The sequence below is a fragment of the Lycium barbarum genome, chromosome 4, assembly GCF_019175385.1.
Source record: "Lycium barbarum isolate Lr01 chromosome 4, ASM1917538v2, whole genome shotgun sequence".
In the NCBI taxonomy this organism is placed as follows: Eukaryota; Viridiplantae; Streptophyta; class Magnoliopsida; order Solanales; family Solanaceae; genus Lycium; species Lycium barbarum.
Window position 1 is genome coordinate 46125185 of NC_083340.1, and position 23586 is coordinate 46148770.

At 37.1% G+C, this 23586-nt stretch overlaps 1 long non-coding RNA gene across 4 annotated transcripts; it reads right to left on the minus strand.

Annotated features, from left to right (window-relative positions):
• Positions 1-12882: 12882 nt before the first annotated feature.
• Positions 12883-17654, minus strand: LOC132635978 (uncharacterized). 4 transcript variants are annotated; one of them, XR_009580877.1, is made up of 4 exons: positions 17447-17654; positions 16006-16165; positions 14809-15594; positions 12883-13774 (listed from the first exon to the last, which is right to left on the minus strand). It is a non-coding gene; the product is annotated as an uncharacterized LOC132635978 (long non-coding RNA). The 4 variants fall into 4 exon arrangements; XR_009580875.1 differs by lacking the exon at positions 12883-13774 and having other exon boundaries at positions 14564-15594; positions 16006-16168; positions 17447-17652; XR_009580874.1 differs by lacking the exon at positions 12883-13774 and having other exon boundaries at positions 14564-15594; positions 17447-17650.
• Positions 17655-23586: the final 5932 nt, after the last annotated feature.

Here is a 23586-nt window from a genome sequence, read left to right on the forward strand (position 1 = left end):
GAGGCTCCACAAGTTGGGGGCGATTGAGAGCCTTGGTGTAGTGTTTGTGACCTTGCAGCTCTTGGGTAATGCCAAGTTATGGTGGACAGCTTATGTGGAGTGTAGACCAGCTGGGTTACCTCCGTTGACCTGGACTCAATTTTATTCAATCTTATTGGAGATGTAAGTTCCATGTACTTTGAGGGATAGGAGGCGTGACGAGTTCAGTCATATCGAGCAGGGAAGTTCTTCATGTCATGCCCCAAAACTCACCCTAGACGTGACCGGCAGCTGACGTTATGAACAACATTGGAAGAACCTAAACATTCAGTATCCAACACTAGAACCCGCAAGGTTCACTACTCAAGTACCAACAGTTTATAGATAAACGACTAACAATAACGAAATGTCAATTATTAAATCAGCGGAAGCGTTGATAAAGGTATAACTTAGTCAAAACAGCAAAGCCGAAGCTTTAACAGTAATCCTTCAACTACTCACAGAATGAATGTAAACTATGGAGTTTCTAAGAATAAAGAATGACCGTCTAATCATCGGGACGCAACCCGGAAAACTAATATAAATTAATGGAATGAATAAATAGAGGATGACCCACGAATGAGCATTTGGGCTCACCAAATCAGCAACAACAGCAAGTTCTCCTAGCGCTTTAATCTCCAAGAACCTGCTCTTCTTCATTACCTAACACACCATAAAAAACAACAACGGTATGCCTGAGTACTTCGTACTCAGTGAGTGCCTCGGGGACAATATGACATATAAAAATCAGATACGATAATAAGTAAATAAATTAGTTGTGGAAACTATGTGAAATCATTGTAAAACAGTTACTCAACTTTGTTCAATAAGCATGTCAAAACGAATAAAAACCCCTTTTTATCAAGTTTACAACTTTCGGTTATGTCTTTTCAATTTGCCAGATTTTCATCAGCAATATGTTCACAAAGAGATAAAGATATCACACATGCCAATACAGGCCCAAGAATGAATCACATCGAGGAATGACCTTTAAGGTTCGCTAAACATAACTGTGCACCACACCAGAATATTAGACTCTTTGTGGCTATCCTTCCTCCCGAATAGCTAGGCATAAACCGCTTCCCGAGAAGCGAACCCGCAGTGGCCACTCTTCCTCCCGAATAGCTAGACATTACCACACTAGGATCCATAGTGACTACCCTTCCTTCCGAGTAGCTAGGCCAAACACAACAGCAAAGTTCATAGCATAGAAGCCGAATCACAATTCATCTTAAGGTAATCCGATAATCAATTAGAATTTAAGTTCATTAAGTCATTACAAAGATACATCTTTTCATTGATAATCTTGAAAACGTTTCCACTTCCTTAAATAAGGTTCAATTGTCATAGTTCATCATAAAACGCCATTACCAGCCCTTAGCCATTATTGATGATCATCTCTTATAGAGGAAAATGATTAGAATTACGTATACATGTATAGAGTATATTACAATCAAGGTTTAATGTGGGCTTGTCCCCTCACGCACACCAACCACAATCAAAGCATGAAAATAGGGTTTTGAAGTATGAAAGGTTCACCTTTTTATTCAATAAAATCTTTTGAACAGGAGACATACATCCAAAATAAGGTTTTCAAAAGAGACATACCTTAATTAAGCCTTATGTAATTTAACAATTCACTTTTACGATGAAGAACACCTAAAACCCTAGCTTGAGTCACTTTGAGAAAGATTACCTTACAATCCTAGGTTTTTCATTCAAGATTCATGTTAAGAATCAAGGGTTTGATGCTAGGATTGATTAATAATGTTAAAGATGTCCTTACCTTAATTTTAATAGACTTGGAGGGAAGAATTTCGTCCTTAGGGTTTATGAGAATGTGAATAAGCTATAAAATTAACTGAACCCCACTTTATATAGACATTGCTACAGGCGGGTGAAATACGGACCGTATTTCAAAATACGGGCCGTATTGTTTGGCCGTATTTTACGTCAACAGAAATAGTGGACTACGTAGAGAGACGGGTGAAATACGCCCAATAAATGCAGACGTATTTCAAAATACGGGCCGTATTCTTTGGTCGTATTTTTCATTAACCAAAATAATGGAGTCTAGATTCTCGAAGACGTTTTCACACTTAACCAGATTCTCGAAGACGCTTTCATACTTAACCCGAAAATAGGGTTGTGTGTTCATCTTAAGGTAATCAGATCATCAATTAGATGATTTGCATGATCCTCACGACTCTTTGAATACACCAAAATATCGTCAATGAAAACAATGATGAAACGATCCAGATAAGGTTTAAACACATGATTCATTAAGTCCATAAATGCAGCAGGCACATTAGTCAACCCAAAGGACATGACTAGAAACTCGAAGTGCTCATGGAGGGTACGAAATGCTATTTTCGGAATATCCTACTCCTTTATTTTCAATTGGTGATACCCAGACCTTAAGTTAATCTTCGAGAAGAACTTAGCACCTTGAAGTTGGTCAAATAGATCATCTATCCTAGGCAAAAGATATTTATTTTTAATGGTCACCTTATTAAGCTGGCGATAGTCAACACACATCCTGAGGGAACCATCTTTCTTCCTAACAAGCAAGACTGGAGCACCCCAAGGTGAGAAGCTTGGTCAGATGAAACCTTTATTCAACAAGTCCTTTAATTGGTCTTTTAATTACCTTAGCTCCATCGGAGCCATACGATATGAAGGAATGGAAATTGGTTGGGTGTCCGGAATAACATTAATCCCAAAATCAATGACTCTATCAGGAGGAATACCAGGAAGATCTTCGGGAAACACTTTGGGTAATCACTAACTATGGGAACAGATGAAAATTCAGGTACTACGACTTTTGTATCATTAACCGCAACCAAATGGTAGATACACCCCTTAGTAATCAATTTACGAGCCTTAAGATAGGAAATAAACCTACCCCGGGGCTTAGCAATTTCACCCTCCAAACAATAATAGGTTCATTAGGAAAGGCAAGACAAACTAACTTATGGCGACAATCCACATTATCATAATAGGCGGACAACTAATCTATCCCCATAATGACATCAAAATTGACCATCTCGAGTTCATATAAATCAGCCAGTCTCACGACCCTTAATCACAACAACACAAGTTCTATAGACCCTAGAAGCAATAACAGGAGTATCAGAAGGTGTATTGACAGCAAAGGGTTCCAACATTTGTTCAGGTTCCATACCAAAATCGAGAGCAAAATATGGGGTCACATAAGATAAGTTTGAACCCGGATCGATCAACGAATACGCAGCAAATGAGCAAATAGTAAGAATACTTGTAACCACAGCGTCAGAGGCTTCAACTGCCTCCCTAGTCAACCCATAAAGTCGAGTTGTTCCTCCATTAGAAGTGTTAGCAACTTCTTTTCCTTTACCATTACCACTAGCATTTTTATTATTAGCAGCATTACCAGCAGGAAAATTCTTAACAAAAGTAGAAGCAGGCGAATCGTTCTTCTGATTATACATTCTAGCCATCTGACGCAGCCATTTCTGACACTCTCTCTTAATATGGCCTCTAATCCCACAGTGATGACAAATACGATCCTCCCACATAGCTGGTCGATTACTGATCTGAGAAAATCTACTTTGATTATTATTAGTTCGCTGCCCTTGTCTACAAGAAGGCACACTGGTGTTAGAATAAGTGCCAGACTGAGTAGATGCTGAGTACCCTTTCCTTTCTCCTCCATAACATTAGCACTAAAGCCACCCACAGATCGGGCCTTCTTATTTTAATCTCTCTCCACCCTCTCCTCGTTCTTCCAGTTCTCGTATTGCTCAGTGAACCCAACTAATGATGAGAAGTGCAAGTAGGAGACATAGCAGCAGCAGCACATGCAAACTTAATTCGTGGGACCAACCTACGCACAAAATGAGTCAACTTATGCTTCTCAGTCGGAATCACGTACAGTGCATATTTTGACAGATGGGTGAACTCCAAGCTGTATTCACGAACAGATTTTGTACCTTGCTCAAGTTTCTTGAACTTGGTAGCCATAGCAAACCTCTCTTCATCAGACAGAAACCTCTCCATGAACGCCTCCTCAAATTCATCCCAAGTAAGAGGTACAACATCGTTACCTTTCAATTGAGATGGTACAAACCTTACAGCTTCAGAACCCTATGCATTCATTTCCCTCAGTGCCTTGAAGTCTCATCCATAAAGTGTTGGGGGTCATCAGACTCTCGTGACCCGAAGAACTCTGGTGACTTTAAATCTAGAAATAACTTAAGCCTACCTGCACCATGAGATTCCATACTTCCATGTTGATACTAAATTGCAACTACTACAGTTAGCATTTGGATCGCCATCTACATTGACCCAATCTCAGGAACACCCGCAGCAGGAACGGCAGGAGCAGGCGGTGCTTGAGGTGGCGCCTAATGCCCAGCGTTATTTCCATTACCAGCATTTGGTCCCATCAGATTTTAAGTCCCTGTAGCGTGTCCTGAGTTACCAATTCCAAATCGAGTTAGGGCTATTTCTGCAAGGCACGAATTAACGAGCAAATTAGAACGATCCTAAAAGGACTTCAAGCTCTACAGCACAATCTAGAATCAAGAAGAATAGGAAACACCTATAAATGTCCTGGGAGTTTCTCGGTCATGCAGGTGATCAGGTTGTACAAGGAAAACCCCACTAGACACAGCTCCACAGACAGTTACAGCAATCCTAGAACGCATCTAAAACCTGGCTCTAATACCAATCTTGTCATGCCCCAAAACCCACCCTAGACGTGACCGACATCCGATGTTATGAACAATACTGGAAGAACCTAAACATTCAGTATCCAACACTAGAACCCGCAAGGTTCACTAATCAAGTACCAGCAGTTTATAGATAAGCGACTAACAATAACGAAATGTCAATTATTAAATCAGCAGAAGTCTTGATAAAGGCATAACTTAGTCAAAATAGCAAAGCCGAAGCTTTAACAGTAATCCTTCAACTACCCACATAATGAATGTAAACTATGGAGCTTCTAAGAATAAAGAATGACCGTCTAATCATTGGGACATAGCCCAAAAAACTAATATAAATAAATGGAACGAATAAATAGAGGATGACCCACGAATGAGCATGCGGGCTCACCAAATCAATAGCAACAACAAGTTCTTCTTGCGCTTTAGTCCCCACGAACCTACTCTTCTTCGTTACCTAACATACCATTAAAAACAACAATGGTATGCATGAGTACTTCGTACTCAGTGAATGCCTCGGGGACAATATGACATATAAAAATCAGATACGATAATAAGTAAAGAAATCAGTTCTGGAAACCATGTGAAATCATTGTTAAACAGTTACTCAACTTAGTTTAATAAGCTTGTCAAAACGAATAAAACCCCTTTTTATCAAGTTTACAACTTTCTGTTATGTCCTTTTAATTTGCCAGATTTTCATCATCAATATTTTCACAAAGAGATAAAGATATCACATATGCCAATATAGGCCCAAGAATGAATCACATCTAAGGGATTACCTTTAAGGTTCCCTAAACATTACTGCGCACCACACTGGAATATTAGACTCGCGGTGGCTATCCTTCCTCCCGAATAGCTAGGCATAAACCGCACCCGGGTAGCGAATTCGCAATGGCCACTCTTCCCCCTGAATGGCTAGGCATTAACACACTAGGATCCATAGTGACTACCCTTCCTCCCGAGTAGCTAGGCCAAACACAACAACAAAGTTCATAGCATAGAAGCTGAATCACAATTCATCTTAAGGTAATCACATCATCAATTAGCATTTAAGTTCATCATGTCATTACAAAGATACATCTTTTGATTGATAATCTTGAAAATGTTTCCACTTCCTTAAACAAGGTTCAATTGTCATAGTTCATCATAAAACACCATTACCAGCCCTTAGCCACTATTGATGATCATCTCTTATAAAGGAAAACGATTAGAATTACGTATACATGTATAGAGTATATTACAATCAAGGTTTAATATGGGCTTGTCCCCTCACGCACACCAACCACAATCAAAGCATGAAATAGGGGGTTGAAGTATGAAAGGTTCACCTTTTTATTCAATAAAGAACTTTTAAAAAGGAGACATACATCCAAAATAAGGTTTTCAAAAGAGACATACCTTAATTAAGCCTTACATAATTCAACAATTCACTTTTACGATGAAGAAAACCTAAAACCCTAGCTTGAGTTACTTTAAGAAAGATTACCTTGCGACCCTAGGTTTTTCATTCAAGATTCATGATACGAATCAAGGGTTTGATGCTAAGATTGATTAATAATGTTAAAGATATCCTTACCTTAATGTTAATAGACTCGGAGGGAAGAATTTCGTCCTTAGGGTTTATGAGAATGTGAATAAGCGATAAAATTAACTCAACCCCGCTTTATATACACACTGCTGGAGGCGGGTGAAATACGCCCAGAAATACAGACTGTATTTCAAAATTCGGGCCGTATTGTTTGGCCGTATTTTAGATCAACAAAAACACTGGACTACGTAGAGAGGGGGGTAAAATACGCCCAAGAAATACAGATCATATTTCAAAATATGGGCCATATTCTTTGGCTGTATTTTTCATTAACCAAAACAGTGGAGTCCAGATTCTTCAAGATGATGTCACACTTAACCCCGATTTACAGAGTGTTACACTTCAGTTGCTGCTTATGAGGCCCGTTTTCACTCTTTGTCCTGTTATGCTTTATAGTTATTGCCTAATGAGGTTGAGAGAGTTTGTAGGTTTGTGAAAGGGTTAACTTTGCTTTATAGTTTTCAGCTCTTCAGCTTGTAGCTACAGGAGCTTCTTTCCAAGATGTGGCGGATCATGTCACCATAGTTGAGGGTGTGAGATAGGACAACTATGGTAAGTATGCAGATAAGAAGGCCCGCAAGAGTGGTAGTTTCAGTGGTACGTTATCCCGAGGCCAGGGTCAGCATGGGCAAAGTTCCTAGGTTTATTTGGGTCGTCCTATCCAGTAGGATATGCAGGTTTCTATTGGAAATCCATCAAGGGCCGGTCATTACTCTTCGAGTTAGCAGGGGGTTCATATTCCAAACTTTCTGACCATGGTGGTTATTCTGCTTCTTCTACTTCTGTTCTGCAACCTATGCTAGACCATGGATGTTTCGAGTGTGGTGAGCAGGGTATTTCAAGAGGAACTGTCCCTGACTTTGACAGAGTGGCCAGAGTGCTCAGTACTAGACTTCCAGAGCTCCATTTTCATCAGCTAGAGGAGGAAGATCTTATGGTAGGGATCGTGTTCAGACTGGGTGTGGTGGCCACACATCTGGTAGAGGTGGCACCCATCCTAGTAGAGGCGGATCTCATTCAGGCAGAGATGAAAATCAACCCATTATGGACAAGGCTTAGTCAGGCTAGGTGATCGTGGAGGTTCACAGGCTAGCGGTGGTCGAGTTCATTGCTATGCCTTTTCTTGCAAATTAGAGGTTGAGGGTTCTGATGCAGTCATTACAGATAACATCTCAGTCTGTCACCGGTCAACTACTGTGTTGTTCGACCCGGGTTCTACATTCACTTATGTGTCCACATACTTTTCTTGGGGTCATGATATAGTTTGTGATTGATTGATGCTCCTATTCATGTATCTACTCCGATTGCAGACTCACTAGTGGTAGATAGAGATTACTGGTCTTGTACGGTCACTTTTATGGGTTATGGTACGTGGGTAGACCTGGTGATTCTTGATATGGTAGATTTTGATGTTATTCTGGGTATGAGTTAGCTGTCTCCTTACCACGAGATTTTGGATTGTCACGTCAAGACAGTCACTTCGGCTATGCCGGGTATGTATAGACTTGAGTGGAAGGGTATTCCTTGTCCCTCCCCAAAGAAGATTTTCGGGTATGCCACCGACGATGATATTGATTTTTGTATTGACTTAGAGCTGGGGACTCACCCTATTTCTATTTCATTGACCATCACAGCCTTCAACATGTGTTTACTCAGAGGGATCTCAATTCTAGGCAGCGGAGATGGATGGAGTTACTTAAGGATTGTGCCATCATAATCCTATATTATCCGAGCAAGGAAAATGTGATAGCGGATGCCTTGAGTAAGAAGTCAGTAAGTATGGGCAGTTTGGTTCGGTTGATTGCTTCGGAGCGTCCTTTAGCCATAGAGGGCCAGACTCTGGCTAACAATCTTATGCTGCTTGATATTTAAGATCCAGTAGAGTTTTGGCTTGTATTGAGGTGAGATCATTGCTTCTGGATCAGATTAAGGCAAAGCAGTTTGAAGATGCTAAGTTGTGCAAGATTCGTGATAAGGTCTTACGTGGTGAGCCCAAAGAGGCCATGATTGATAGTGAGGGAGTCTTAAGGATCAAGGGATGTGTTTGCATTCCTCGTGTTGATGATTTGATTAGGACAATCTTGGAGGAGTCCTACAGTTCTAGATATTCTATTCATCCTGGTGCTACCAAGAAGTATCATGATTTGAGACAACATTATTGGTGGGGTCGGATGAAGAGAGATATTGCAAATTTTTTTGCTAAGTGTGGGAATTTTCAACAAGTCAAGTATGAGCACCAGTGACCTATTGGTGTACTTCAGAAGATTCCCATTCCATAGTGGAAGTGGGAGAGGAATTCCATGGATTTCATCGTGGGTCTTCCGAAGACCCTGTGCAAATTTGATTTTGTTTGGGTTATTATTGATCGGTTGACTAAGTCTACTCATTTCATCCCCGTTCAGGTTACCTATATTGCACAAAAGTTGGCCAAGATCTATATCCATGAGGTTGTTCGTTTGCATGGGTTTCCTATTTCCATCATCTCTGATAGAGGCCCTCAGTTTACATTCCAATTCCGGAGGACTTTATAGGCTGAGTTGGGTACTCGATTGGATCTCAGTACAACCTTTTACCCTTAGACATGTGGTCAGTCTGAGCGGACGATTCAGGTTATTGAGGATATGCTCCGACCTTGTGTGATCGATCATCATTGGGACCAGTTCTTACCTTTGGCAGAGTTTGCATACAATAACAGTTACCACTCGCGCATAGATATGGCTCCGTTTGAGGCTCTTTATAGGAGGAGATGCCGATCTCCTATTGGATGGTTTGAAGCCTTTGAGGTGAAGTCGTGGGGTACCAATCTTTTGATAAAGTCATTGGATAAGGTTAAGGTGATTCAAGACAAGCTTTTAGCAGCTTAGAGTAGACAAAAGGATTATGCGGACCAAAAGGTTCGAGATCTTGAGTTCATGGTTGGGGAGCAGGTTCTGTTGAAGGTCTCACCCATGAAAGGTGTGATGAGGTTTGGGAAGAAGGGCAAGCTCAGTCTTAGGTTCATTGGTCCATTTGAGAGTTTTAGCCGTGTGGGGGAGGTAGCCTATAAGTTGGCTTTACCTCCAGGATTGTCTGGTGTTCACTCGGTGTTTCATGTGTCTATGCTGAAGAAATATTATTCGAATGGTTCTTACATCTTTCATTGGGATTCGGTCTTGCTTGATGAGAACGTGTCTTATGCGGAAGAGCCTATTGCCATTTTAGATAGAGAGGTTCAAAAGTTGAGGTCAAAGAAAATTGCTTTAGTGAAGGTCCAGTGGAAGCATCGCCCATTCGAAGAGGCTACTTGGGAGACTGAATCTGATATGCTAAGTAGATATCCCCAGCTTTTCACCCAGTCAGGTACCCTCCCTCTTGTTTCCTTCCTTGTTCGTTTGAGGATAGCCGGTTGTTTTATTAGTATATGATGTAACGACATCGTTATGTGACTTTTGACCATTTACCCCGATTGACCAATTCCCGAGACTATAAAGTGATTCTTGCGAAAACTGAAGGATTTAGAATCCTCAAGTGAGAGCATTTGACCAATAGTTGATTTTTGGGTAAATGGACTTTTTTTCGAAATTTCATGAGGTCCGGAGGGTTGATTATGACTTGGTGGGGGTGGTTGGTTCGGTTCTCAAGGCATTTGGTTGCGTTTTGGGTACTTGGTTAGAAACTTGGTTTAATCCATTTAGCGATTGACTTTGTAAATTAGACCTCCGTTGGGAATTCCGAAATGGGTGATTTCGTAGCGTATTTTTATATGTGTGTACATATCTGGTTTGTGTACGGGAGGCCTTGGATTAATGTCGGGATTTTGGGAAACACTTATGAAAAAACAGATTTCTAGTGTTACTGCCACGACAGGCTTAGTGCCGCTGTAGCGGGACCGCCATGGCGGGGTTTTGACTGTCAATTCCGTGGCATAGACTCTCTTTGATTCTGCTATGATGGATGATCTGACCGTCATAGGGGGACAGCTATGGCGTGGTCCTGGCCGCCACAGTGAGGGATGGATTTTAATGATTTCCGCTATAGCGGAAGGCCTAACCGCTACGGCGGGATCGCCATAGCGATCCTGGTGACCATTATAGCAGATCGACAGGATCAGAAACTCATTTTATATTCCTAAGTTCGAACCATTAGTCCAACACTTCTAAAGCCTAATTCTAAGAGCTTAGGAAGGTGAATATTGAAGAGACTTGGTGGAATCATCTTTGAGGGTAAGTTCTAAATCATTATCTTGCTTATATACCTTCCTTCCTTGAGTTTCCATGGTGGTTTAAGGTCCTAGAGTGTTGGGTGTTGAGACTTAGACTCATAATCATGAAACACTTAGTAGAAATTATTTATTGTTGATTAACTTACTATCTATATTATCTAGAAGTGTAGATTAGCACATTCTAGGATGGAATTGTTCTATAGTTCCAGAAGCTAATTATGAGATTTAGGGTTTCACCATTTTGGGGATTTTGACTAATTTATGGAATTGAAGGGTCTAAAGTGATTAGAAACCTATGAAGTTGAATATTATGATTATTGGGACTAAGGGTGGGGTAATTTCACGCTTAGTTTCCGATTTTACCCATATGATTCGTTAGGGGTATTTTGGGTATTCTTCTCCAAATTGATTCTTTTTCCAATTAGATGGTCTATTACTTACTTAGCATTGCTATTGCTAGACTTTGAGCGTTCTAAGACTTTACGCTAAGGGAAAGCTCAGGTGGAGTAGCTCGTTCCAGTTATGCAATCGAGGTAGGTTACGGTTTACTTGAGTTAGACTTTGATTAGTACATTGTATATATAGTAGAATTGATGGGAGAAAGCATGATTAGGTCTTCAGACAACATTTGGTTGGGTATTACCTAGGTTGGTATGATTTCTGATTGTGTGGGCTTGTCGCCATTACTTTATGTATTGAACCATGAGGTGTACTTGTTGTATTTTGGAAGGAAAGGGGTGATATATACTCTTTGCGTTGATTGAGATAGCTTGTATGATTCATGCTATTGTTGAGTTGATTTATCTGAGTCTTGTTGTGACTTATGGCATTGTGAATTGTACTTCATTGACATTGATATTATTGATTGATCCTGCTTATATTGGTGTGGTGCTTTATATTGGATTCTAGACTTGAACCATATCTTGAGACTCATCTTGTGTATATATATATATATATATATATATATATATATATAAGGCACATTTGATAGGGGGTGAGGATGTGGCCTAGTTATGGGCTCATGATCCGAGGTCAGTTTCGGAGCAAGTGGTACATGAACACCATGGGTCTCTCGCGGGTCATTACTATTGCACGAACAAGGCCTTTAGCATCTGTATACAGTTGAGATACTTATCATTGGTTGCATTGCATTGGACATCATCCTTTCCGGTGATTCGTTTTTTAATGGTTGTTGTTGTTGTTGTGCCTATCATTCTATCTTGCTAGTTGTATGAATGTATGCATGATACTAATCTTAGTCAGCCTATGTTATCTATCGGTACATAGTGTTTGTACTGATACTATCTTGCTGCATCCGTTTTGAGTTCAGATTGTGCTCCAGAGTCGTCTTCAAGACCTCGCATATAGCCTGAGACTACTTCCTGACCAGATTCGAGGGTGAGCTTCTATCCATGCCATGCCTCCTGGAGATCTCTCCTATTTGATGTCTATCCTATTTCCAGACATTATTGTTGTATTCAGATGCTTATGTATTTCTTAGACAGTACTTATGGTTAGAGTCCTTGAACGATGACTTTCCGTATTTGGGGTTGTAATTTGTAGTATTCTGCAGTTATTTACTGTATATGGCATGACTTAGACATATTATTATTGATTATGTTTTTCTTCAAGTTGTATTTGGATAAATGGATGATTAATCGGTTAAAGGGATGGTTCGCCCACCAGGGGGGTTAGTGTGGGTGCCATCGCGACGGGTTCGGTTGTGACAAAGATGATTTGGTGAGTATCACTTAGTGATTGAATACAATCATTTTTATCTAACACTTAAAACTGTCAAACATATGTTCATTTCTATCCAACACTATACTTGCTCACCCTTTAATTAAATCTCAAAGAATCCATAACATGAAACGCATCAATAAAGAGTAAGCTCCATAAAATATAATATTATGATATTCCAAGAACCTATCAAGAAAGTAGTAGTTCCAGTACAAAACAACAATCGTTGTAGCAGCTGTACATTGATTCGCTGCGAAAAATAAACACACTGCTGCGAAAAATAAACACGCTCCAAGCAATGGATCAAGAACATTAGAATAAGGGCTTTCCAAGCAAATTGCTCCAAGATCTCCTTTTGAGTCTGGCTTGTAATTAAAATTTTACGTCTCCAATTTTAACATGACAATCACTTAACCACTGTTGAAGAAGAAAATTATTAGAAAATGAATACTGTGTTGATGAAATCTTACGCCACAACTTCAACACCAAATTTCCATGTTTTTTGCTAATTGACAAGTCAATAGCCACTTTAAGCTGGAACTCAGAGACGAAATAATTGAGTATGTATTTTGGTTATCTAATTTTATCCAATCTAAGATTATAACTAAAGTAAACAGTTAAAAACATATGAGAACGTCCATTATAATTGTCATTGATTGAATCATAGCAACATATACAAATAAGGTATTTTATGTACCCTTAATTATAATTACAAACAAACTTGAATGTTAAGAAACTAAACATCTCTTCAAAAGTAGATGCATGCCCCGCTTTTATTCTCTCTCCGCAGTACATGTGAACTTTTGACCATGAAACAGTTGAATTCTCTCGTGGAAGACCAACCTAAAGAACTCAAAGCAGACTTCAAACACCAAAATATATAACTACATGTTTGAGAAACCTCGAAAGAAAAAGCAGAAGCACAAAAGGACTCCAAATTGAACACTTGGACTCAAAACAGATGTTAACACATGTAACTGTGAATAATTTATGTCTGGCAAGTGCATAATATTTTCAACTGGTGAACTAAGAATTATCAGCTGGTGCATCCCATTCTACCTTTCCAGCAATGAAAAAGCTACCAGATAACTCTTGGGGGTCGTTTAGTTGGGAAACAAGTTATCCGAGTATTACTTATACCGGAATTAGTTATTCCACCCTCCCATAGGAATACAATCACACTACAATCCTCGGATAACTGATCCAAGGATTAGTTGTACTGAGATTTTATCCCAACCAAACATGAGATAAACTCACCTCAAATTTAACCCCGCAAGTATTTATCCCTTATCCCTTGTACTAAATGAGCCCTTAATTCTCAAAAAGACTCCAAGACAACTTTTATAATTAGCAATTCAATCTCTTAATCGTGCTGCAATCATCCTCCACTAGATGATGCTCAACATAAATACATAATCCAAATGTTCCAATAAAGATGAATGATTTGGCCACTTCTAATTTATAGCCCATTTTCATAAACTCCTCATTTCCTTTTTTGCCTCTACATCCATCTCAGACCTGAAATACAAAAGCAAATGGAGAGAGTTACAATATCACTCTCATCTACAGATATAAGTGATAGAGCTTCCAAAAAAGAAATGGAAAAAAAAAATCTTAAAATCATAAGCTAGTTTATTCCTCTTTCACCACTGAAGAAGAAACCCGTCAACACCAATCAGAAGCCCCAGAGTGGGAATAGCAACAATATAGTATACAGTGACAATCCATGTGATTATGGTGTCCAGTTGTGTGAGATCAAGGAGGAGAGAAAACCAAAAAACTCAAATTGGCAGCTATAACCATTAACCATTGTGTTGATTTCTCTAGATAAATGTCAACATGTTGGATGTTCCTTAGGTCGCAATATTAATCAGCTTACATGTAAGGTATTCTGATAAATTAAATGACTAAGATATGGAATAACCCATTATCTCCTCATATCACCTGAGCTGATTTCAAGACTACTAATTAAATATGCAATAGAATATAGGGGTTGATGCCAATTCATCTGCAGTAAGTTAGATGCACATAAAAGGAAAGCAATAGAAGTAATATGGACAGAGGAAGCAACATGGACTTCTAGTGGTATCTTTAGCAAAATTGGCAAAGCTGTTATGAAGCTATATATAGAAAGTTCGGGTGGTTCTTATTAGATTGAAATACAATAGAGCACATTGATTTGGCTTCATTAGTTAATAGCTTGGTTTTGTTTCTAGCTAAGAAAAGGAGACATTGGACTGTGCTAGAAACATAATACGTTACATTGAGAGTGGACAATTTGTTGCAAAAGTTAAAAGTTGAGGCATGTCCTATAATATTTTTTCCATTTTCATCAGTTTTCATTAATGTGGCTCAGTGTACTGCATTCATTATCTGCCACTACATCTCTAGATTTTGATATCCATTGTTCGAGTTTCAAATGTACAATGAGAGTAGCCACTGTGTTTTCTAGTGAACATGCTTTCTTTTATTCTTTCTTGATCTTTGAGAAATAACTATCTAATACAGGATTACTACATGAATTAACACATAAAGAAAATAATGAAACATACGATCGATGATCATCGATGTTTGGAAGACCGATGGTTAACAACTCAATTTCCTTGTCATGAAAAATAGAGATCAGATCCTGCGGGATCAATTAATTAAATCGTTCCAAAAATGCATTTATCAGAGGGCAGATAGTAGTCGTCAAACGATTCTCAGCAACCAAGTCAACATACTATTGCTTATTTTCCTCAGCGACTCTGATATTTTATCCACCCGGGATTAGTCCGTTGTCAGCCACCTGCATTACACAAATGGAAACGAGAACCACAGTAACACAAATGCTGAAATTTCAATGGTTGTGTTTTGTACAATTAAACTTGGTCATAATGATTTTTTTACTCTTTTACTATAGACACGACTCCTCACTTCTCCTCTTTTTGGGTGACACGCGTGTAACTTTTTGGAACGTGTGTTTTCCACTTCTCCTTCTTAACTCTTCGTTCCTTTCTCCGACTCTTTATCTCTCACTTAAATCTTCATATCTGTTACTAATCTTTTTATTTCAAGTGCTTCTGTTTCTAGTCTCGCTTTTGTTTTTCTTTTTTAAGAAATTCAATTTATGTTCCAGTTTTGCTCTGGTGATGTTCTATTTTTGATTACCAGGTTAATTTCTATAATCACAAAGAAAACAGAAATTACTGCACCTCAAGCAGTCATTTCAAATTTTTGAAGTGGTTAGGATCAATAGCTTTGATATCATGATATGTCAGAGCTCAAACTATATGCTTGTAGAAGGACCGTGTAAAATGAACATCAAGAAGTTGACCATCATATAGTGCATTTCCAACCTGGGATATTTACATAAGGCACATCAGATATTGTTAAATTTAATGACTCAAGTAAGCAGAACCAAGAGGGAAGGTACTCATAACGTCCATGCTAAAAATGTTCTTTCCAAATTGTGCAAAAGTTGCTTATTTATTATAGATTATGATCTTTTATTAAGTTTAGGACATATGTATGGCTGCTTCTTAATTATTAAGCAAGTGGGATACTAACAATTTGACTATGAAGGTCATGTTCTGCTCATTGTATTGACTCTCAGATCCCTGGATATAGAAAACTCAAGAGGACACTCAAAATGATAGATGACTTACTCCTTTTTAAAAATTACTCAGGCATGAAGCAGCAGTATCTCTTTGAACTAACAAATTTGAGTGCATCACAGAAGTATAATAAGCTTTATAAGGAATCTTTACCTAAGCTGTTGAGGGAAATGCCATCGTTCTTCGTCCACTACAACATGGGAGCTTCCCGTATTTGGTGAAGCCTCTTCATTCCTTGGAGGTGTATTAATTTATTCTCATTTTTTCCACTTTTGCAAACGACAATGTACAACTCCGGTAAAGAGGATAAGGTCTACTAGAATGGAGAGAAGAAAAGTGAAGTTCCAGAAATGTTATTGCTCGTGGAAAAGTAGAGACGATGTTTAAACACTACAAATATGTACAACATATATAAGACATAGAGATTATATTACTCTTATGTAACTTAAAGAGTAGTAAATCAATATATGCATCAAAGTATACCTATATATACACATATGACATTATACACATATGTAACAAGAATGTCTTTGAAAAGGAAGAAAACATTACACTTTCCTAAGCATTCTCAGAAGCTAATGAAGGATTATTAATTGTAAGAGAACTTTGTTTCTCAGGTTCGATGTCGACCTCTGAGAAAAATTGTGCATTATTTGAATCATGTATGAGTTGTCGTTTTTCTTATTCAGCTTTTTTAGCTCGCAACTGCAACAAAAAATGATTCGTTTTCTTTCCGACAATATTTGTGCATATCAACTACGACGTTCGCATATTCCTATCAGTAAGTCATAAGTCTAGAGTCGTTTAACGTCTAGACAATGCAGTGTCTTTGTTCACTGACATTTTGATTCAAGTAATTTTTTTTGAGATGATTTTTACAATCTGGTTTAATTGTAAAGCTCTATAGATTATTTGTCAATGCTGTCCAGTAAAAATAAGTGATATGCCTTCCGGATTGCTTCCTGATAGGGGGATATGTTGTAGAATAAAAAGAGCAATAAAAGATTGTTCAGTTAATTTAGGCATACTATAAAACACTTTTGGTGCATAATTATTCATAATGCATTGTGGAGCAACCAAGTTTAGCAAATTGGGCACAACAAAATAACAATAGAGATCAAACAACCCTTTATTCTTACAAATTTAATTTTCTATAAAGATCCATAAGATAAGGACAAATTTCTTTAGAAGGAAAAAAGGAGACTTAAGAATTAAAATGCTCATTCTTGCATTGTCCATCTGGCATTACCAAAAAAAATTAATATTTAGAAATCTAAATTGGAAATACCCATAGTTGCAGTTGTAACATTTCACATATCCTTTATCCAGATGTGAATTTTCATGGCAGGAAAAAAATGGGACATTTAATTAACCTAAATTTCAACAGCAGCAACAAAAAATTTAGAAAATTTACCCCAAAAAAATAAAATAAAAATACTACTACTAATTTTGCAGTACTTGTTAGAAACTTGCATATAAATCCAACTATGAATGAGCAAAATTAGGGAAATTTACTACAATGCATGTTGAAAATCCAAGACGAAGCAAATGCAAAAGAACCGGTGGCGATTAAAAAACAAAGAAAGTGCATTACCTAAATAAAAATTTTAGGAAAATGTCATCGAAACAGAAAGCTCACACTCGGAAGATGAACACCAGATGAAGAGGCTGATGAAAGTTGAGAAGGGAGAGAGAAGGGAAAAGAGAGAGAAACACTAACACAGAATGGAAAGGAAAAAGATACTTCAAGAAAAATATTGAGTCTCACTTTCTCCAAGCCAGCTGTCGCAACAGGTGTTGGCAAGACGAGAGCTCAAAATGTTACTCATTTATTGAAGTGGGTCATTAATTGCGTACATTTCACGATCCAATTTCACTAAGTCGTCCGGGCATCTATCTTTTTTCACCTTAGTAAGCGAACCCTTATCCCAACAATCTTCAAAGCATGAATAAATAAATAAATAAATAAATAAATAAATAAATGAGCGGAAGAGATAGAAATACATAAGTCTGATATATAAATAGATAAATAATGCGGAAATACATCGAAACCACCCCAGTATCTGGTCTGATCATACAAGAGCATCTAACTAGAATCTACAAGTTTGGAAGTAATAATAACACATCAATAGTCTCAATATGTCTTAGAATATCAAGTCAGATATAAATAAAGAAGAATCTTCAGGGTGACGAACGTCCTCGTGCTCACCCTGAAAGACTCGAAACAACAACCCTCGAACTAGTATCAACCACGAGGAGTAGAGGTCGAACCCACCTGGAACTCTTCATTCATAAAATAATGCAGCAAGTGTAGGTTAGTACAAACAACAAGTACTGGGAGGTATCATCGGCCGACTAAGATTAGCTAACATATATCAACGAAATAAAGATACACAACTAAATCAACACGGTATAAGTCAACACAAAACCAGTAATCAAGTACAAATCATCACCTATATTTTAGCATCTAAACCTAACTATGCCAAGTCTCAGTACATCCAATATGATATCGTATATCACAAGTACATCACAAGAATATCATAATAGAAGTCATAGTACAATGCAATGCAATAATGTATGAAGTGTGAATGCAATGCATATGCACCATACACATGTACTCCGATGATAGGACATTACATCTCGGCAGCACAACGTATGGGGGACCCGCGAAGTGGATGTACCCTCACGATTCTGGCAAAGACCTCAGCAATCGCTACCAACACTCATACCTCGAGTCCGGGATAAACATCGGACATCGGTCCTCACGTCACTCTCATCCAACTGAGCCTAGCTCATAACAGTGTTTCCTTATGTATCATTAATGTATCAATAATATATCATGAAGGATGAGAATGCGTGCAATGTATGAGTTCAATGTCAATATCAACAGTACCACATATGAGCACACCAACAATATCAATAAAAATGGGGTTAGGGTCTTACATCTAAGATTTTGAAGCATGGTACGAATAGATTCATTATTATCCGTCCATCTTCCTGAAAAATGTTCAACAATATTAATAACTAGTGTATAAACTATATTAGCAACAGGTGCCTGATTATTCCTTTCTTGCTTAACAACGGTTAAAATAGAATTACGCTATGTTGGGGTCAAATAATTATCCCACCAACCTTTTAATTGGCTAGTGAAATCAGCTATAATCATATCTGCAATAACTCTTTCATCATTTTTATGAATTTTGCAAATAGTGCTGTACATCAACATCCTATGAATAGTATAATAAATCTGACATTCACTATAACCGTCAATATTCCATTCATATATTTCCGTAACACTATAACTGTTGGAAATAACATGTTCATGTTCCTCTAATAAAACATCTTGAGGAGTTGGGCGAGGGTAATAATACATCTTCTGAGTAGGCTTAACAGCATAATATTCATCAATTTTATTAATATCTGATGCTATGCGAGCCTTATAATTAATATCAGATAAATATCCATCATCCTCTGCTATTAAAAGGCTAAGTTTTAAACCTTTAAACTTTTCATCTAAAAGTTTTTTTTTTAATCTGATAAAGGTTTTAATTTAAAATCATGAATCTTAGGAGGGGGCTGTATACTTGGAGTAGCAACAACTTCCTTCTGTTTCTCCTGATCAGAAGTAGATGTCTTATTAAGACAAGATAAAAGTTTATCAACTTTTTCATGAAGTGAATATATTTGTTCACCCAAAATATTCATATAAATATTGGAATAATTTTGATGTCTAACCATATTATTAATATATTTAGTTATGACAGGTAAACTATCGCTTTCAATCAATTTTGAAAAAGCTGCAAAATGCAAAGTTTTATCATCTTTGCCTATTTGAAAAGATTGTTGGTGAGGAAATACAATATGAACGACTTCTCCATTAGACAATTTATAATCTCTTTCGAGAACAGAAATATAATTAGCAATATATTTTGCCATAAACCAAGGCACAAAAGATATAATCTTATTTGCTTTGGAGAGATCTTTATAAAATTCTTCTTGGAAAATTATTGTTTCCTAAGATTTAAAACTTTCAAAAAACCATTTTCTAAATGGTTCCCATTTGGGAGTATGAAACTCTTTACTAATTTGTAATCTTGCGGGTGATCGCCGACTAAAATCAATTTTTTCGACTTGATCCATTAAATACTCGGAAAATCCATGTCTGACTCAGTTAATCCTGGGTCTTTAATACCAGTTATAATATTATCCTTGTTAATTTTTAAATTACTAATTCTATTAGAATCAGTATCTCTTATTTGAGAAGTAGATGTTCTAGATGGCGACTGCACAATATAATAAACAGGAGATATATAAGATCGACAAGAAGACATAGATCTAGGTATACTAGATCGAACACTATTATGTTCATTATCTTCTAAAGTAGGTGTAGGTTCATGAAATCTCAATTTTATTGTCCCATCTGGGATCTGTTCAATTTCTGAAATTTCAGTAAAAACATTTTGAGGAGGTGTTGCTCCCACTCTTTGGGAAAATCTATTTCATCCCATTTGATAGGTCTTCGAGTCATAATTTTGGATTTACCAAAATTAGTTTCTATTAAAATAGTTTCATTTTTAAAATCCATGATTTTACACATAGGATTCATAGTATATAATGGTTTATAATATATTCTATAACAGATGCATATTACCTCTGTACCTGGCATATAATCATAACCATGCAATTTGATACTTAATATTAAAGCATCTAAAGAATTTTCATCTTGCAAAGATACCTGCAAGTTAGGATAAGCATTAAAATAAACTGGACCATAAGCCAAACTTGTTTGAACTGTCCCTATGAGGGATTTTTTCCAGTTCCGATTTCTTCCATCTCTTAAAGCTGCTATAAAGCTTTCTGGTAAACCTCTTAAGGTTAAAGGTTTGAATGCAACCTGAACTAACCCAATATGCATAAATCTATGGGTTACCCTATAAAGAGCAAGAACACTGTCAGATAATAATCTAAATGTAGCATGATCATTATCTATAGTTATTGTTTCTTTAGTAGTTTTAACTACTTGTTTGAGACCTAATTTTTCAAAAGTTCCCATCTGATATATTAATCTGGGTTCTATTTTAGGAATTGTCCACTTATTAAGCAGATCAAGTTCTTGAGGAGTATCATATTCCTCTTTCTTACTGTTTTTAACAGTTCTTTTTCTATTTATAAAATTCATGATATGAAATCGTTGAATTACATCACCTATTACTACTGGAACACCATGGCTCTGATAACATAACGACAGCAGGATCGCGCCGCCGCATGATGCCATCTAGGTAACAACAGTTTTACTAGGTTACTAACCCTGGCGTTGGGGTTGTTCTTACCAGAACAAGTCCAACAAACGCCCTAAAGGCCATCCCTCGGCTAAGCGGTCTAATAACAGGACCACAACCTGGTCATGAACAGTCCGCCTGGGTCAGTCTCTACCTAATCTTGAACATCATGTTTTGGCTTCGACCATGATGCATTAAAGCATTATTACCATGATCTCAGTAGTCCAGTGTGACATAATTCAATGGAGTATTTAGCCTATAAGGCTAAAGATGAACGGATAAAAATAAAAATTAAAAAAGGAAAATAAAAATAAAATTATACCTTAAAGATGAAGGTTGTGCTCAGCAGAAAGAAGATTTATGTGAAAAAACTTTATTTATAAAGGAAGATGTTTACAAGAGGAGTGGGAGAGAGCTTGTGCTTGGGGGATCCAAGACTTGTCTCTGATATCATAACGAATGCAGGATCGCGCCGCCGCATGATGCCATCTAGGTAACAACAGTTTTACTAGGTTACTAACCCTGGCGTTTAGGGCGTTTGTTGGACTTGTTCTGGTAGGAACAACCCGAACGCCAGGGTTAGTAACCTAGTAAAACTGTTGTTACCTACATGGCATCATGCAGTGGCGCGATCCTGCATTCGTTATGGTATCAGAGCCATGGTGTTTCAGTAGTAATAGGTGATGTAATTCAATGATTTCATATCATGAATTTTATAAATAGAAAAAGAACTGTTAAAAACAGTAAGAAAGAGGAATATGATACTCCTCAAGAACTTGATCTCCTTAATAAATGGACGATTCCTAAAATAGAACCTAGATTAATATATCAGATGGGTACTTTTGAGAAATTAGGTCTCAAACAAGTAGTTAAAACTACCGAAGAAACAATAACTGTAGATAATGATCATGCTACATTTTGATTATTATCTGACAGTGAGCTTGCCCCTTATAGGGTAACCCATAGATTTATGCATATTGGGTTAGTTCAGGTTGCATTCAAACCTTTAACCTTAAGAGGTTTACCAGAAAGCTTTATAGCAGCTTTAAGAGATGGAAGAAATCGAAACTGGAAAAAATCCCTCATAGGGACAGTTCAAACAAGTTTGGCTTATGGTCTAGTTTATTTTAATGCTTATCCTAACTTGCAGGTATCTTTGCAAGATGACAATTCTTTAGATGCTTTAATATTAAGTATCAAATTTGCATGGTTATGATTATATGCCAGGTACAGAGGTAATATGCATCTGTTATAGAATATATTATAAACCATTATATACTATGAATCCTATGTGTAAAATCATGGATTTTAAAAATGAAACTATTTTAATAGAAACTAATTTTGGTAAATCCAAAATTATGACTCGAAGACCTATCAAATGGGATGAAATAGATTTTCCCAAAGAGTGGGAGCAACACCTCCTCAAAATGTTTTTACTGAAATTTCAGAAATTGAACAGATCCCAGATGGGACAATAAAATTGAGATTTCATGAACCTACACCTGCTTTAGAAGATAATGAACATCATAGTGTTAGATCTAGCCTACCTAGATCTATGTCTTTTTGTCGATCTTATATATCTCCTGTTGATTATACTGTGCAGTCTCCATCAAGAGCATCTACTTCTCAAATTAGAGATACTGATTCCAATAGATTTAGTAATTTGAAAATTAACCAGGATAATATTGTTACTGGTATTAAAGACCCAGAATTAACTGAGTCAGACACGGATTTTCCAAGTATTTAATGGATCAAGTCCAAAAAATTGATTTTAGTCGGCGATCACCCGCAAGATTACAAATTAGTAAAGAGATTCATACTCCCAAATGGGAACCATTTAGAAAATGGTTTTTTGAAAGTTTTAAATCTTAGGAAACAATAATTTTCCAAGAAGAATTTTATAAAGATCTCTCCAAAGCAAATAAGATTATATCTTTTGTGCCTTGGTTTATGGCAAAATATATTGCTAATTATATTTCTGTTCTCGAAAGAGATTATAAATTGTCTAATGGAGAAGTCGTTCATACTGTATTTCCTCACCAACAATCTTTTCAATTAGGCAATGATGATAAAACTTTGCATTTTGCAGCTTTTTCAAAATTGATTGAAAGTGATAGTTTACCTGTCATAACTAAATATATTAATAATATGGTTAGACAACAAAATTATACCAATATTTATATGAATATTTTGGGTGAACAAATATTTTCACTTCATGAAAAAGTTGATAAACTTTTATCTTGTCTTAATAAGACATCTACTTCTGATCAGGAGAAACAGAAGGAAGTTGTTGCTACTCCAAGTATACAGCCTCCTCCTGAGATTCATGATTTTAAATTAAAACCTTTATCAAATTTAAAAAAACTTTTAGATGAAAAGTTTAATGGTTTAAAACTCAGTCCTTTAATAGCAGAGGATGATGGATATTTATCTGATATTGATTATAAGGCTGGCA